The following is a 16,510-nucleotide window of genomic DNA, read 5'->3' as shown; positions in this document are numbered from 1 at the left end:
GTGTCCTCACTCTCTCTCTCTCTCTCTCTCTCTCTCTCTCTCTCTCTCTCTATCTCTCGTGTCCCTACTCTCTCTCTCGTGTTCTCCTCTCTCTCTCTCTCTCTCGTGTTCTCCTCTCTCTCTCTCTCTCTCTCGTTCTTCTCTCTCTCTCTCTCTCGTTCTTTCTCTCTCTCTCTCTCGTTCTCTCCTCTCTCTCGTGTTCTCTCTCTCTCTCTCTCTCGTGTTCTCTCTCTCTCTCTCTCTCGTGTTCTTCTCTCTCTCTCGTGTTCTCTCTCTCTCTCTCTCTCTCTCTCGTGTTCTCTCTCTCTCTCTCTCGTGTTCTCTCTCTCTCTCTCTCGTGTTCTCTCTCTCTCTCTCTCGTGTTCTCTCTCTCTCTCTCTCGTGTTCTCTCTCTCTCTCTCTCTCGTGTTCTCTCTCTCTCTCTCTCTCTCTCTCGTGTTCTCTCTCTCTCTCTCGTGTTCTCTCTCTCTCTCTCTCGTGTTCTCTCTCTCTCTCTCTCTCTCTCTCTCTCTCGTGTTCTCTCTCTCTCTCGTGTTCTCTCTCTCGTGTTCTCTCTCTCTCTCTCTCGTGTCTCTCTCTCTCTCTCTCTCTCTCTCTCGTGTTCTTCTCTCTCTCTCTCTCTCGTGTTCTTTCTCTCTCTCTCCTCGTGTTCTTTCTCTCTCTCGTGTTCTCTCTCTCTCTCTCGTGTTCTCTCTCTCTCTCTCTCTCTCTCTCTCTCTCTCTCTCTTCGTGTCTCTCTCTCTCTCTCTCTCTCTCTCTCTCTCTCTCTCTCGTGTTCTCTCTCTCTCTCTCTCTCTCGTGTTCTCTCTCTCTCTCTCTCTCTCGTGTCTCTCTCTCTCTCTCTCTCTCTCTCGTGTTCTCTCTCTCTCTCTCTCTCTCTCTCTCGTGTTCTCTCTCTCTCTCTCTCTCTCTCTCGTGTTCTCTCTCTCTCTCTCTCTCTCGTGTTCTCTCTCTCTCTCTTCTCTCTCTCTTCTCTCTCTCTCTCTCTCTCTCGTGTTCTCTCTCTCTCTCTCTCGTGTTCTCTCTCTCTCTCTCTCTCGTGTTCTCTCTCTCTCTCTCTCTCTCTCTCTCGTGTTCTCTCTCTCTCTCTCTCTCTCTCTCTCTCGTGTTCTCTCTCTCTCTCTCTCTCTCTCTCTCTCGTGTTCTCTCTCTCTCTCTCTCTCTCTCTCTCGTGTTCTCTCTCTCTCTCTCGTGTCTTTCTCTCTCTCGTGTTCTCTCTCTCTCTCTCGTGTTCTCTCTCTCTCTCTCTCTCTCTCTCGTGTTCTCTCTCTCGTGTTCTCTCTCGTGTTCTCTCTCTCTCTCTCTCTCGTGTTCTCTCTCTCTCTCTCTCTCGTGTCTCTCTCTCTCTCTCTCTCGTGTTCTCTCTCTATATATATATCTATATATAGATAGATATATAAAACACAGAATATATGCAGAGTGACAGTCTCCTTTATATCACCAAAGTAAACCACAAAGGCAGAAATTGAATTATGTTTTGTTACGCAGCCAGCTTTATACTTCTTCCCAGCCTTATATTCTGAAAAGAGCTTTTAAGGAGTAAAGTTAGGCGTTACCAAAGGCGCATCCATGCTCCCTTCCTTCAACCACCCACACACATGCTGTCATTTTACATTCTCAGTAAAATGCATATAAATGTGTGTCACTTTGACAGATCTTGTGAATCTTGACAATGTCAGATGGGTTTCTGAAGGTAAGGCTATATATAGTTTTAATTTTTGTGCCAGCAGGCTCACCTGTAAGGCACAAGTGGTCGTCTAATGAAGTTTAAAGCCTGTCCTTATTTAAATGCTTCAGTGCAGCTTTTTTCTTTTTTTTTTTTTTTTTTTAATCACATAGCATTGTTGGCCATTGAATCGTTCTTGTGGTATAAGAACAGTCAGTAGCGGAACATGGGTCAACAGGCTAATCAGTATTGATGTATTTTTCAATCTATCAAGTGTTCTTAAAGCGGTATTAAACCCAAAACTAAAAATGTGATATATTGCAGCTTACCAGTTTTTAGATGTGGTGACTGCATCAGTTTTCTTTTCTTTGGCTTTTTCCCCTCATTTTTCACCAGTGATCTGGCCAGTAACACACCACCTGTATTACGGAGACACAACACTGGATGAATGAACACAGGAGGGTACAGCAGACAGCAGCATTGTCATTCTGGGGCGAGGGGAGTGTTAAATCTACTAGCAGATTTAGATACACTAACAAATTTAAGCCAAACTCGAGCTCACACTTTTTCCTTTTGGGATTAAGGTTTTGCATGAATACATTAAAACTTATCATTTTAATCATTCCTGCCAGTGTTAGGGTCCTTTCACACTGGGGCAGTTTGCAGGCGCTATTGCGCTAATAATAGCGCCTGCAAACCGACCCGAAACAGCCGCTGCTTTAATTCCAGTGTGAAAGCCCCGAGGGCTTTCACACTGGAGCGATGCGCTGGCAGGACGGTAAAAAAAGTCCTGCCAGCAGCATCTTTGGAGCGGTGAAGGAGCGGAGTGTATACTGCTCCTTTACCGCTCCTGCTCATTGAAATCAATGGAACAGTGCGGCTATACCGCTGGCAAAGCGCCTCTGCAAAGGCGCTTTGCGGTGGTTTTAACCCTTTCTCGGATGCTAGCAGGGGGGTAAAACCACCCCGCTAGCGGCCGCATACCGACGGTAAAGCGCCGCTTACAATAGCCGACAACGCCCCCGCCCCAGTGTGAAAGGACCCTTAAAGAGGTCGTAAATGAAACTTTATACTTTGTACCTGTAGGTAAGCCTAGAATAAGGCTTTCCTATAGGTACTGTGAATATCAACGTGCAATGTTTAGGAGATATATTTATTGTATACTGTGCCGATGATGTCATCGGCGCATGCGCTCTGAAGGAGAAACAGCCGCTTATGCCGTTTCTTCAGAAGTGAGTGCAGTGACCGTTGGCTCCCGTCTGAATGTGTGGGAGTGACGTCATGTGGCTCTGGCCAGTCACAGAGCTGGAGTCTGTGGGCCCAGAAGGAAGACTGGCGAATATGGATGCGTCCTCAAGCAGGAATGACTCAGACTTTGCAGGTAAGTGTCACATAATGTGCTAGTATGCAATGCATACTAGCACATTATGCCTTTACTTTGCAGCGAAGGAAAAAAAAGAGTTTCCTTCCTCTTTAAGCGGTTTGTCTCATCTATGTAAACTGATCCATTTTGCTGGAGACCTTGTGCTTTTGAAAAACAACATACTTGTATGCTGGATCACCAGATGAAGAACCGAAGAAAGCCTAAAAAAGGAATCCAATACAGCCATCACATCTAGGAATTGGTGCGCTGCAGTATAAAACATGATTGCTTTTGGGTTTAATACTGCTTTAAACATTAAAAATTAAAAAAAATATTCTCAGTGCTAACAGCAGTTTATTAACATTCTGCTTCTCCATAATATTGTGGCAGTCATGGCAGCAGTCACTGCAGAAAAGCCATCACTGCAGAAAAGCCATTTTGGATGAATACTTGTCAATGGCTAGGCAAGCTTCTGTCTCCAGACTCCTGACCTGGGGTCACTTGAGGTTTATATCTTCTGGGACAAGCACATATGGTAGACACCTGCTCATCCAAATGGCTTCAGTAGAAACCAAATCTTTTTTTTTTTCCCCTCCTCTGTGTAGTGTGTAACCTTTAAAGCACTGTGTAAAATTATAAACAGAAATTATTCCATTGATTGCAGACCAGCAAATAACAAACCCAATGTTCTTTCTCTGATATTTGGAGTCTTGTCCCATGTGAGAATTTTCATCAGCATTTGTAGCAGTTTTTAAAATGGTAATGACACCATCATTTTTTTCTGGTTGATCATCATCTACATTTAAAGACAAACCCCTCTAAAGGCTGCAAGCCAAGATAATATGTATCCAGTAATAAAATAATCTTCCCTGTATGTTATTTTGTTCACAATGCCAGAATCTTCTATGAAGATTAAAAACAAAGCAGCGCTCTTTGAGAATAGGAGGAAGTCTTTTTATAGCATTTGTGGCCAACATGTGGTTATAACAAGTGTTTATTAATTAGGAAAACATCCACCAATCAGTAAAGCAGGGTATATACAGACTTTTTTTTTTCGTTCCACCAGAGGGTGGAACAAAAAAAACCTGAAAAATCTACACATCCTCATAAGCAATGTGGATGCAGGAACCTCCCCCACCTCTGACAGAGTTCCCATTCGGATTACACTGACCAGCGCTGCAGTCAATGGCTGCAAGCACTGATTGAATGCTGGTTTTCCAGCAGGACCATTCAACAGAAACCAGCCAAATTTTCATACATGTATAACCAGCTTTAAGGCCTCATGTGCAATGAATGTCAAAAATGCCATTTTTAAGGGCGTTTTAAGGGGTTTTTTTTCTGCCTCTAAATGCACTTCCATGTTAGTTAATGTACATGCAGTGCCTTGAAAAAGTATTCATACCCCTTGAAATGTTCCACATTTTGTCATGTTACAACCAAAAATGTAAATGTATTTTATGTGATAGACCAACACAAAGTGGCACATAATTGTGACGTGGAAGGAAAATGAGAAATGGTTTTCACAATTTTTTACAAATAAATGTGGCGTGCATTTGGCGATACGTTGTAGAACCACCTTTTGCTGCAATTACAGCTGCAAGTCTTTTTGGGTATGTCTCTACCAGCTTTTCACTTCTACAGAGTGAAATGTTTGCCCATTCTTCTTTGCAGAATAGCTTAAGCTCTTTCAGATTGGATGTAGAGCGTCTGTGAACAGCAATTTTTAAGGCTTGCCACAGATTCTCAATTGGGTTTAGGTCTGGACTTTGGGCCATTCTAACACATGAATATGCTTTGATCTAAACCATTCCATTGAAGCTCTGGCTGTATGTTTAGGGTGGTTGTACTGCTGAACCTCCATCCCAGTCTCAAGTCTTTTGTAGACTCTAATAGGTTTTCTTCCAAGATTGCCCTGTATTTGGCTCCATCCATCTTCCCATCAACTCTGACCAGCTTCACTGTCCCTGCTGAAGAAAAGCATCCCTACAACATGATGCTGCCACCACCATGTTTCATGGTGTATTTAGGGTTATGTGCAGTGTTAGTTTTCTGCCACACATAGTGTTTTGCTTTTAGGCCAAAATGTTCCATTTTGGTCTCGTCTGACCAGAGCGTCTTCTTCCACATGTTTGCTGTGTCCCCCACATAGCTTCTCACGAATGGATATGGGACTTCTTATAGCTTTCTTGTAACAATGGCTTTCTTTTTTACTCTCCCATGGGCCTCTTGGCTGCTTCTCTGATTAATGCTCTCCTTGCCTGGCCTGTCCGTTTAGGTCAGGGATCTCAAACTGGCAGCCCTCCAGCTGTTGCGGAACTACAAGTCCCAGCATACCTCTGCCTGTGGGAGTCATGCTTGTAACTGTCAGCCTTGCAATGTCTCATGGGACTGGGCACCAGTCCTCAGGAAGGATGTACTGGAAATGGAGAGAGTACAAAGAAGGACAACAAAGCTAATAAAGAGTCTGGAGGATATTAGTTATGAAGAAAGGTTGCGAGCACTGAACTTATTCTCTCTGGAGAAGAGACGCTTGAGAGGGGATATCATTTCAATTTACAAATACCATACTGGTGACCCCACAATAGGGATAAAACTTTTTTGCGGAAGGGAGTTTAACAAGACTCGTGGCCACTCATTAAAATGAGAAGAAAAGAGGTTTAACCTTAAACTACATAGAGGGTTCTTTAATGTAAGAGCGGCAAGGATGTGGAATTCCCTTCCACAGGCGGTGGTATCGATAGTTTAAAAAAACTATTAGATAAGCACCTGAACGACCACAACATACAGGGATATACAATGCGATACTGACATATAATCACACACATAGGTTGGACCTTTTTTTTTTTTTTTTTTTCAACCTCGCCTACTACGTAACTTGTACTTCTGCAACAGCTGGAGGGCCGCCAGTTTCAGACCCCTGGTTTGCAGTTGTACTATACTCTTTCCATTTTTGGATGATGGATTAAACAGTGCTTCATGAGATGTTCAAAGCTTGGGATATTTTTTTTATAATCTAACCCTGATTTAAACTTCTCCACAACTTTATCCCTGACCTGTCTGGTGTGTTCCTTGGCCTTCATGATGCTGTTTGTTCATTAAGGCTCTCTAACAAACCTCTGAGGGCTTCACAGAACAGCTGTATTTATACTGAGTTTAAATTACACACAGGTAGACTCTATTTACTAATTAGGTGACTTTTGAAGGCAGTTGGTTCCACTAGATTTTAGTTTGGGGTATCAGAGTAAAGGGGGCTGAATACAAATGCATGCCACACCTTTGAGATATTTGTAAAACAATTTGAAAACCATTTATTATTTTCCTTCCGCTTCACAATTATGTGTAACTTTGTGTTGGTCCATCACATAAAATCCCAATAAAATACATTTACGTTTTTGGTTGTAACATGACAAAATGTGGAAAAGGGGTATGAATACTGTAGGGGTTTACAGCTGTTTAGAGGCAGAAAAAAAGCATCACTTGCGCATTCAAGAGAGGAACATTCTGGCAGAAAAACTCGCCAAACGCGTGTGGGAAAATCTTTGCTGTATTGTGTGCTTACTCTTGCAAGTGATTGATTTATCTCAGCATTTACCCCCATATGGCCCTATGGTCACAGAAATCTTGCATCCTATGGCTTGCAAATATCAGACCATGTATGTCTGGTCTTATATGAATGACAAGATAATACATTTTTTGTTTGCTCCCATATTGTATTTATTTCAATCTACAGTGTAATGACCCGTACACAAGATCCAAAAATCAGATGACAGATCATCCGGGTTTGTTTTTGCATGCTAGTTGCTTATCGAAAATGGAGAGGTTACTAAAGTTACAAACATTCTCATACGTCAAAATAAAAAATCGGAAGTGATGACGTGTTTAGTGTATTTCTATTGTATTTTCGGACCACAACTGTACTGATTAAACGAAAATCGGACGATCTAATATCGCACAAGAAACATTTTTGTGTTTGTCCGATTGGATAATATCGGATGAACTGTCATGATTGGCTCTCGAAAGCTCTGTACTAACGATCCAATTATCGTACAATCACGAAAGCGGTATTTTTTGTCTGATTTTCGGATCGTGTGTCTATGGGCCTTGAGAATATTTTTTTTTTTAGCTTGGAATAAAGGAATTCCATCAGACATCTGGTCCCCATCAATGCAGAAAATTGAACCCAGCTGATGACACAGGGAGATCCCCATTCCTTGTGCATAGGGTTTGTGAGGCCTCTGCAGACAGAGGATTATCATCATTAAGGATGAGCTCCAGTGTGTTCGCACAGCCCACGTGCAGAGCCCGCCGGGAAGTCGGCACGGCGCTGCTCTAATCACAGGCAGTGAGACATTGTCCCAATGCGCGGCTGCAGAGACCGGGAAATGTCTCACTGCTTGTGATTAGCGCCGGAGCTCATCCTTAAAGTGGTGTTCTGGCCGAAATTATACTTTTTAAATAAAAATACCCCTATAATACACAAGCTTAATGTATTCTAGTAAAGTTAGTCTGTAAACTAAGGTCTGTTTTGTTGGTTTATAGCAGTAGTTTGTTATTTTATAAACTTACAGCAGGCCGTGGCCATCGAAAGTGTGGGCATCTGAAGCCAGACTGTATTTCTTCCTGGATCTCATCCTTGCATATCTCGCACATGCTCAGTGCAGCACAAGCAGTGTAATAGGTTTCAGGTCAGGTTTCCATAGCAACGGCAGTTTCAGAGGAAGTTGCCGCCCTATCCCAGAAGGCATTGCAAACAGGAAATGATGCGATGGGCCGCGGCCAGGGAGGAGGAAGTGATAAATGAATACAGCAGATATACAGTAGGTGCTGAGAAAAAAAAAAAAAATATCCAATTTGTTTACAGTGCACAGTTTAGTGAGGGATGCTGAAGAGTTGTAAAAGTGGGTGGAACTCCACTTTAATCATAACTGAAATTAAGAATATGATCCAGTTTATGAATAATGGTTTTCAGTGGTTTGGTGTTTGTAAAGCTGACGGATCTTCTGTTTAGCTCAAATAAATGAGTTATTAAACAGTCCAGTAAATGGAAATATTGCCTTGCAGCAATGCATACATTGTACCTCTGTTTGTGTCTCTTGTTTCCATGTCTTCAAAATTATGTTACACATTTAACCCAAATATTGACTTAACCATGATGGATCAGAGGCTGCTCATTTGGTCACAAAACCATATGGGGATTAGGAAGACTATGCAAGGCATGCACATTCTGTGAGCCATATTTTAGCGACTAATAGTACACAGATCTCAACCCTGCAGTGCTGACCGTGTATCCAGATGTACTTGTGCAGGTTTTTGAAGCACTAGTAAGTGGTTTGTGATAAAACTCATTAGATGAGTATAGACACAACAAGTGTGTTTATCTGCCTTTTTACAGCTGGGAATTTTAACTTTGGAATGTGCTGCGTGTGGTGGTGTGCTAGAATGTACATACAGCTGTAATAGAAGAGTTTGAAATCCTATTTTGTGTCTCCCGATTAATTCTTATTTTCTAAACATATTTAAAGGAGACGTTCAACTCCCGAAACATGTTCTACCTGTTTTCAGGGTGGAACATGTAACACGTTTCCGCTCCTGCAGCTGCTGGGGGATCTGCTGCCTCTGTGTGACAACAGTGCGGGGAGAAGTTCCCTGTACCAGCTGTCACTTATTAAAATGACCGTGGCCATGCGGGGCTTCGTCCACATGGCCATGTCATTTATTCACATAGTTTTGTGAATGAATAAACTACAAGTACCGACATCCTTTGCGGCTGTCAGCTTGTAGTTCTCAATGAACTACCACAGTGCTGTTGAGTGCTCTGTTAGTTCATTGATTTTTCCTGTCAGTGTTAAACTACTTGCCTGTACGATGTATGACAGCTTACAATGACAGTCTGCAGGAGTCCTGCATGACACCAGCGATCTGTTGATCGCTGGTGCAATGCTTTCCAAGCTCCTTTAAAAAAGAAAAAATTGTAAATGCATATTTCTTTTTTTTTACCTGCAAAAAAAGTGCTATTATTATTTTATTTTTTAAAGGTGAACTTATCCTTTTAAATTTTGGGAGGCTTGGAGGGTCTTTTAGTGGAAGGCAAGAGTCCTCTAGCTTCTTCAAACTGGTCTGTACTTTTTAAAACACCTCAGCATGGCTTCCAGGAGGAAAGATGAACAGGAAATGGTTATTTGCTTGGGATTTCTAGAACTATTTTTTGGAAACCATGTCTGGAGTTTATTTTTTCAAGTTTAATTTAGATTCCCTGTAATAATTTATAAAAGTACCTCTCAGCATGAAACACACTATGTACCTGTTCTTGCTCTTTCATCTGATTTAATTTTTTTGAACAGGTTCCTGGAGCAGCATAAAACCTTTTGCCGTGGATGGAAACCTAGGCCCAAGATGCTGTGCAACTGGCCTGGACCTTCACCATTTTCTTCCCCCTTTTCTGTCTTTGCTTATTTCTGTGATAACCATGTAACTTGTTTATGTATATTTTTATATTCACCTATTTGATATTAATATTGCGCTTGTAGTGTGAGTACAGAGATGCCTGTGCTCATCGTAGAACTTTTATTTCTCTTCCATCTGTTTCAAACAGGAAGATATATGTTTAGCTGCCAGCTGTGTGTATTTGCACTGCCCTTTTACTATCACTAGTTCTGGAAAAGTCACCTTTCTTTGCACTTTTCTTACAAGAACCCCTGTTTACTACCTTTGTGCCAGAGACATGATTAGGCTATTTGTCACTGCAGTTACACATAGGGTAATACTACATTTTTAACACTATGAATTTAAATAAAATGATACTGGCAGAGCATCTAAGGTACGAAAATAGTTTATTTATAGTCATTTCTGTCCAGTGAGATAGGAGGAAAGTTTCATATACTAATGGTACCGGACCTGTAAGAAGTGCCTTCACTCAGTGAACGCTAGCGTCTGATTGTAATGCACCACAGCTTTGTGTATGACTTTAATAAGCTATTCTTGCTAAACCAACTAGTGCCTTAATTCTGTTGGACTGATTCAGTTCAACTCCATTAAACAATGAAGGATGTGCTGTCTTTTTTTTTTTTTTTTTCTTTTTCTTGTGTACAAGAAAACAACTGTTAATGTAATCTCTGGATTATCTGCACTAGAGAAGCTTCTTGCCACAGGCACTGAAAGAGTACTGTAAGGGCAATTTGTACCGTGGTGAGAAATACTCTGACATAGTTATCTCATTCCACATTTTCCCTTTCTAGAAGAATCGTAAATAACAGATGTGTTAAAAATGAATGATGAATTTAAGATAAAGATCAGGCATGCCACTGTGAAAGCACTGTCAGTATCTTGCTCACTGCAGTTGTTTCCACGCAGGTTTTGAATATCCAGGCTTTGTAAAAAGTAGGGGATAAAGATCCAGGCTTTTGAGGCCTTGAGCTGGACGATTGTTACCCACAACGATTGTCAGATATTCAAGATTTAGTGCAAAGTTACTATTGGGCACTTGGCAGAATAAACCAAATATGAATGTTTTTCATGTGAACATTTGGTAAAGAATTGTGGTTATATTAGATTTACTTTACATATGTCGTTGAAGTATAATTAATACATTCTTACTTTTGTTAAAGAGCAAGTCTCACTTTCTCTTCACTCCATAACAGAGTATTGTTTGCCTATCAAGCCTGAGTTTTACAAATAACGTAATTTTCCTGAAGAAGGTCCAGCTTCTCTCTGCGTGTGAAGGTCTTAAGAGGAGAGAATTTAACTTAGCAAGCTTTGACTTGTTATGTAACACACATTCCATCTAGGTAGACTATTTTTTAGCAGGTGCAAAACCTTAATGCATGACCTCTCTGCTGTCTTATTTTAAACTCTGACAGAAGTTATATCTAATAAACTGTACAGACAACTCCAACTTTGTGAGGTGCAATTGTTTTGATGCTAACTCTTGAAGTGTAAAGGAATGTGGACTGAATGAGACCAAATGTTTCCCTGAACACTTTCCCTTTTTAAGCCAGCCCTGGTTACATTAGACCATCGTTTCCTATTCCTTGATAATAAAAATATATAGTTTAATTTTATAATGTGACCACCTGCACTCATTTTTGTCAGTAATATGCTGAGTCTACCAAGGGATTATTATTATTATACAGGATTTATATAGCGCCGACAGTTTACGCAGCGCTTTACAACATGGGGCAGACAATACAAGTACAATACAATTCAATGTTATAAGGATTAGGGCAGGGAATATAGTTTTGTGGCGTGGTGTGGTGGTGATTAGGAACACTGTTGCTGGCTGCACTGTTCTGGTGACAGTGGGACTTGTATAGCAGTGATTAGGAACACTTTTGCTGGCTTATACTGGTCTTGTGACACTGGGCACTAGTGTGGCAGCAATCAGAAACACTGCTGCTGACTTAAACTGGAACTAGTGTGGTGAAACTGTAACTGTTGTGGCGGTGATGAGGAACACTGTTGCTTGCTGCGCTAGTCTGATGCAGTGGCAATCAGGAACACTTGATGCTAGCGACACTGTGGCTGGTGTGGTGTGATCGGAGAACTGCGACTGGCTGCACTATTAAGGCTCATTTATGCATCAGGTTGGGGGTGATAAAATCTTGCAGTTGAGCCGTGGTTTTACCACCCCTGAACCACTACCCGCTTTAGCTGCAGAAGCAGCAGCTAGGGGTGTACACATGCCTTGGCTGCGATGCTTTGCTTCGCAGCTGTACGCTCACCAATCGCAACCCATTCAAGTGAAAGCTTGTGTGAGGTCCTAAGGGTTAAAGCAGGTGGTGTGGAGGTGATATAGTTCCTTCTCGCTGCCTGTCAAATGCTCCCTGAAGAGCAAGCCAAACACAGATGGCTCTTCAGAGAGCATCCCACATGTGGGTCTTTATGGTGGCATTGGTATGATTGATATGGCGTGGTGATCAGGGACACTGGGACTAATGTGGCAGTGATCAGGGACACTGTGACTGGTGCAGTGGTGATTAGTGACACTGGCAGCTCTGGTCTGGTGACATTGTACTGCTGTGGCGGTAATCAGAGGCAATGACTGGCGGCAGTGACATACAATAATATCAGAGCAACCAGCAAATGTACATGATCACCATCACAGCAGTGTGTGTGTGTAAAAAATGTAAAGTTTTTTTGCAGGCTCACTCCTGAGCCCTCACTGCTGACTGCGGACACACCACTGGATCGAGATCGGTATCGGGTAAGTATATAGGGAGGTGTGTCGCAGATACAACTACTGGGACATTTTTTACCCTACTGCAGAGAATGCATCAAAGTGGAGTTCCGCCCGCTTCTTTAAAAATGAAAAGTCAGCAGCTACACATACTGTAGCTCCTGACTTTTAACATTAGGACACTTACCTATCCAGGAGTCCAGCGATGTCGGCATCTCAGCCGGTTTACATCGGCTTGTCGGGTGCTGCTGCCGCCATTGTGGGTAAGGGAACCAGGCAGTGTAGCCTTTTGGGTTCATGGCCGGGTCCATACTGCGCATGCACAAAGCACGCTGCGCTCTCTCACTGGCCCGGCAGAAGGGGAGGGTGATGGAGGGGGACCGAGCTGCTGATGTAATTCGCAGCGGCCCAGTCTCCCGGGAAGTGAGGACAGGGTACCTGTAAAAAACAGTGCAATGCTTTATTGTGAACACAGGAGGTCAGCTGCTGGGCATGGGTGCCATTCAGAGAATACTGCATTTTTCTCAATGGATGCAAAGCATTCACTGATTGGACCAGGTGAAGAGCATGATGTCACCGCCTGCCTTTACACCTTGAGCAGTCAGAGAATGCTTTCCATTCATTGAGAAAATGCAAAGCAATCTCTAAATGGCACCCATGCCGATCGGCCGACTTCCTTTGTTCACAATGCGGCAGAGCAGCCGCTCAGCACAGGACCCAAAAGCTAGTGTTCACTGTGGTAGCTATACCTACTACAGTGAGTTCCAGCTTCTAGAGGGATCCTGCAGGTTTGGTAAATGTATAGTTTCATTATACCTGTAATTCTTTATGTGACTGCAGCAGAACACAGTCAATGTTCTGGAGTGACAATCACCAGACCTCATTATCATTAAGCCATTTTTGGAGAATTCAGTCCATGGTAGACAGCCAAATAATTTACAGGGCCTTGTTTTTTTGCCAAGAATAATGGGCAGCTTTGTCACGTGAAAATGTAAAGGGCCTCACTCAAAAGTATTGCAAGACTGCAAGCTGTCTGGGCAATACAGGATATAAGGATATGCACACTTTTGAACCGTGTTATGCAATCATTTTCCTTTATTGCTATGGTTTGTTCCTGAAACTCCAGGATTTATATTTCTTAATTATACAGTACAGAATTCTTTAAAGAGATATGGTCACCTTTACAAAAAACAAGTAAAAAAATATGCATTTATTATTTTTTTTTTTCGAAGCCTGTAAAACATTGCACCCATCAGTAGATGGTGGGTGTAATGCCCCGGTTCTGCAGACTGTCTGTGTAGCTGTCTGCCTGAACCTCTGATATAGGCAAGCATTTACACTCTGACAGGAAGCTCAATGAACTTACCTAGAGTGCTCAATGCCCTGGTAGTTCATTGAGAACCACAAGCAGACCGCAGCAAAGGCTTGTCGATACTTGTAGTTTTCACATTCACAGAACACTGTGAATCGGTGACAAGGCTGGGCGGAGCCCTACATGGCTGTGTTTTTTTTTTATTGTGACAGTGGGTGGGGGGAGAAGATCCGCCGCTCGTCAAAACGTGGGTCGGTGCATCTGTAAAATGTTACGCCTTGAATATGGGTATAACATGTTACAAAAGGTGAATTTATTGACCATAGGTGAAGTCTTGACCATAGGTGATGGACTACCTCTCTACCGAGTGCATGTTTCTGGCTTGTAATCTCAATATTATTGGATTACTCAAGACTACGCTTGGTTGTTCACATAAAGAAATTCCCCACTCCAGCTGCATTGACCCCACTGTGACAATATAATTGCAGTTTCTGGATCAGTCACGCTTTGTGGAACCGTACCTCTGCCACATGGAAGACATGGGACTGGCCTGTAACATTGCACAGGACTCTGTGCTTGGTGTTCACTCTTGGTACAACAATGCAACAGTGCATTTAGTTGCATAATGCTCTATGAGTCCAGGGCGGTGGTGATTAACATAAAAGGTAGTTCTAGACTTTGAAGACCCTCTCCATGGAGGAGGTAAGTGGGGAGTCAAGCTACTGAACTCTGCACCTTGGCCTTTGAACCTTATTCTCAGCTTCTCTGAGTCTCCACTTCTCTCCCCAGGGTACTCTCATTCCGCCGTTTCAACTAGATAGATTTTTTCAGCCTCTATGGCAGACCTAATGGGGGAAAGTCTCTGCTCTGATCGAGACCATGGGAAGCAGAAGGTGCGAGCTGTTTATTCCCTCCCACCCCTTTTTTTTAATTAAAGATAAATGGAAAAAATAGTGCTTTTGTCAATAATGTTTTAATAATCTAGTAAAAAAAAAGTGCATTAAAGTAGAACTAAAGGCATTTTATGGAAGGTTACAACTCCTGTCAGTTTTCTTTTAATTTTTTTATCTGTGTCCCAGGAAGATTTGCCTTCAGTTCCTGCCCCATAACCAAAACAGGATGTGAGAGAAAATCCCTACAAAATGATGGAATCCCTGGTTGTCCCCAGAACTAGTGTCCTCATTGGAAGATTTCCCATCTGTTCCTGTTCTGGTGGCAACCCAAACTTTGGAATTTCCTTCACTTTTGGTCATAATGGTTAACATGACAAATAGGGAGGATGAATTTACCTAATAAGGAAAAATCAGACAGGTGTTCTTATCCCTCTCCATTCTATCCTAAACAAACAGCCAGGAGTCTGAATGAAAAAAACTGAACTATGTATGGCCAGCTTTAGTATCTTTTCCAGCAGAAAGATGGACCCTCCAGCTCACAGAGCTCTCTAGCCAGTTTTACACCAACAGACTATGTGCAGTACCCATCAGTGACCAGTCTGCAGTGTATGTGCATTAACCTTGTAAGGGGGGGTTGCTAGGGTGGTCATCACATCCTCCATGTTTCCCTCCTTTTTGGGCGCCAAGCAAGGGTCACATAAGAGGCCTAATCAGGGTGGGTTCTTAGGGCTACACTAGGTACTTTTTACAGGGTCACTAGCATACACATGGGGGTACCTTTACTTGAGCCACACTCACGACCCGGTAGATGAAAAACCATCTAGTAATCTCTCAATGTCATCTACACCAACACGGTCACTTGTGCATGTAGGAAGGGGCCCTTGTCCTCTCCACCTGTCCAGAGTATCACTGCTACTTCACTTCCAGTAATGGTATGGGGTCCCACTGTGCACCTAGCGGGGATTCCATGCATGTACTCCACTTCACCTAACTCTTCATGTTCCGCACCTATGTACAGACGGAGGGCCTCAATGGTGCAGATCTGCTCCCGTTGTTATGGGAAGACAGATTGTGGCCAAAGGAGTGCTGACACCATCTCCCTCACTGCAAGAGGCATCACCTTTGTTACCCTTCGTAACCTCTATATCTTTACACTGTATTGACTCTTGTACTGATGTCTTCATACTCCAATGTATTTGGTGACATCAGCTGTAACTATATGTGCCAGTTACTTACATTGCACCCCTTTAGAAACCTCAGACCAAGCAAAGGCAACAATTGAAAAGCTTTACTTGAGGAATAAATTTACATGATGAGAATGACAGATAACCGTGTGGAATAAAGTGCAGTTTTTTTCCCCTAGATCCTAGCATACCTGCATACTTGGCAGAGTCCATGATCAGGAACCACTTAAGCCCCGGACCATTTGGCTGGCCAAAGACTAGAGCACTTTTTGCGATTCGGCACTGCGTCGCTTTAACTGACAATTGCGCGGCCGTGCGATGTGGCCCCCCAAAAAAATTGGCGTCCTTTTTTCCCCACAAACAGAGCTTTCTTTTGGTGGTATTTTATCACCTCTGCGGTTTTTATTTTTTGCGCTATAAACAAAAAAAATAGCGACAATTTTGAAAAAAACGCATTATTTTTTACTATTTGCTATAATAAATATCCCCCAAAAGTATATAAATAAAAAAATTTTTTCCTCAGTTTAGGCCAATACGTATTCTTCTACATATTTTTGGGAAAAAAAATCGCAATAAGCATTTGATTGGTTTGCGCAAAAGTTATAGCATCTGCAAAATAGGGGATAGTTTTATGGCATTTTTATTAATAATTTTTTTTTTTTTTTTTTGCTAGTAATGGCGGCGATCAGCGATTTTTATCGTGACTGCGGCATTATTGTGGACAGATCGAACACTTTTGGAGCTGTTTTTGGACCATTCACATTTATACAGCTATAAGCGCAATTAAAAATGCATTGATTACTGTGTAAATGTGACTGGCAGTGAAGGGGTTAACTGTTTCCTAGGGAGTAATTCTAATTGTGGGGGGGCAGGGCTATGTGTGACCCGACACTGATCACTGCTCCCGATTACAGGGAGCG

General features: G+C 42.4%; 1 protein-coding gene across 1 annotated transcript in view; it reads left to right on the top strand.

Moving 5' to 3' along the window:
• The window catches only part of LOC141141270 (septin-2A), a gene marked incomplete in the record, with an annotated part of 193,089 nt that extends 182,169 nt beyond the window's left edge, over positions 1-10,920 (top strand). The window contains 1 exon segment of the mRNA XM_073628949.1: positions 9,371-10,920.
• Between the last annotated feature and the right edge of the window lie 5,590 nt (positions 10,921-16,510).

Source organism: Aquarana catesbeiana, linkage group LG01 (assembly GCF_042186555.1).
Source record: "Aquarana catesbeiana isolate 2022-GZ linkage group LG01, ASM4218655v1, whole genome shotgun sequence".
Lineage (NCBI taxonomy): Eukaryota > Metazoa > Chordata > Amphibia > Anura > Ranidae > Aquarana > Aquarana catesbeiana.
This window is presented reverse-complemented; position numbering and strand designations above follow the sequence as displayed.